Genomic DNA, 1,799 nt, shown 5'->3' with positions numbered 1-1,799 from the left:
ATGTAGCCAAACTCCGTCAAATATGGCATTGTTTTTATGCCGTATTAGCTTTGTTGTGTTGATGCATTTTGACTTGCTTCAATTTTCCGCCGCAACACGCAAACTTCCCCATTCACTCAGTGCGTTATAGTTCCACATCGCTTAGGATTTGTTGCTGYGCGTTTGCGCAGTGTGAAGGAAAGAGGAGACCAGCTGCACAGACAGGCTGCGAAATGAGATGCAGGTGATCGGTATCGACAACAAGAGCCAATGATCGCCGATCATGCACTTTTTCACAAAAATCGGCTGATTATGATCGGTGACCGATTGATCGGCACACCTCTAGTCAATATAAGTTGCATGGACTATAATAAATAGAAACTTATTAACTAAATTATCTTAAATAAATGTAACTAAATTTGAATCTATTCCTGTATTTGAATTATACTGAATTTCTCCTGGATATAAACTGGATGTTTTTTGTGTCATAAAAGCCATTTTCAAGTGTTAAATAAACTGAATTCAGTACTTGTTGCTTTCTTTTTACCAGACTTTTTGCTTCCACTTACCTTTCTGTTAATAAACCCTCCAAAGAGTTTTTTTAAAACACTTGGTTAAAATGACTGTTAGCAATCTTCTGTATAATTATGTAGGTCACAACATTTCTGAATGTAAACTTTTTTTAGTCATTCTTACACTACACTTTCCTAAGAAGGTGAAACTTTGAATGTGGGTGAACTTTATAAAAKAAATAAATTCTTGAGGAATATCACCAAAAGTAATTTGTCTACATTATGMATTAGTTTCACATTTAAACTGAAATACGAACATAAACAAAATTCGACGATATTGTAATTTATTGGGATGCACCTGTATGTTAAATAGATCAACTCGTTTTGAAAGACTATCGGCAGTGAAATGCACCTAAAACATATTTGAACAAGTAGCCGTTTTCCCATGGGTAGCAGTAAAATTGCTGCGACGACCCTGCAAACGGATTTGACAAACAGTTGGTGAAGAAAGTGCAGACCAAGTCTCCAAAGTATTGTGTCCTCATCCGCCCACTACTTTTCTTTCTTGTCGGTATCACGGACTTCTTTTCTTTGGTAACACAAACACACAAAATAACAACCAAATACCACAGAGAGCAAGAAAACCATTAGGTACTAGCCAAAACTTTGGATTAAAATTTAATTAAATAAATCAAAGAAAAACTTGCTCGAAAGTTGCTCGCCTGAGTCACCACCACACTGCGACATATTTAACAAATAAAACGAAGCAGCTGAGTGCGAGTTCAGACATTTTTTTCAGGTACAACCAARCAGTCGACAAGAGTCTTGAAAACCTTTTGGGGGACAGACGGAGAATGAGAAACTTACATGTAGCGGCAGCAGACGTAGCGGTGCAGGCCACAGGGTTTTTACTTCGTCTCTTTGTGAAACCGCTGTGCTGATGGCATTATGATGCAGAGCAGAGGCTCCGCCCAACGGGGAGGGGAGGTTATTTATTATCAGTGCGGTTATCAGTGCGCCTTGGRGTTCTTCCCCCACTCCAAAAACAGTACTGTGTGTTTCACAACACACCTTACTTTCCTCACTCCGTCTTTTTATTTTGCTTACTTCTTATGCTGAGTGAGTAGTAGTTAGAGCTTCCGTAAAAAGAGTGTGCAGTTTATGTGAGATGTAGTCACAGTGCTAACCATATAGCAGTGTGAAAAACATACTAAAAACTGACAAATTGTGAGAGCAAAAGCGTAATTGGCAACAGCAAATCAAATTTGACAACCTGTTTTGATGTTTGTTGTTCTTGTTACTTTTGAT

The 1,799-nt window shown here is 38.2% G+C and overlaps 1 protein-coding gene across 2 annotated transcripts in view; it reads right to left on the bottom strand.

Moving 5' to 3' along the window:
- st3gal8 (ST3 beta-galactoside alpha-2,3-sialyltransferase 8) overlaps positions 1-1,456 on the bottom strand; it is a 23,348-nt gene extending 21,892 nt beyond the window's left edge. Inside the window, exon 1 of one of the 2 annotated variants that reach the window (XM_008409147.2) lies at positions 1,359-1,456. The gene's annotated coding sequence lies outside the window, so the exon portion shown is untranslated. The remainder of the gene's footprint in view (positions 1-1,358) is intronic. The other variant, XM_008409148.2, reaches the window with a different exon arrangement.
- Positions 1,457-1,799: the final 343 nt, after the last annotated feature.

Source organism: Poecilia reticulata, linkage group LG5 (genome assembly GCF_000633615.1).
Source record: "Poecilia reticulata strain Guanapo linkage group LG5, Guppy_female_1.0+MT, whole genome shotgun sequence".
In the NCBI taxonomy this organism is placed as follows: Eukaryota; Metazoa; Chordata; class Actinopteri; order Cyprinodontiformes; family Poeciliidae; genus Poecilia; species Poecilia reticulata.
Note: the sequence above shows the minus strand (reverse complement) of the source record. Positions and strands in the feature narration are given on the sequence as shown.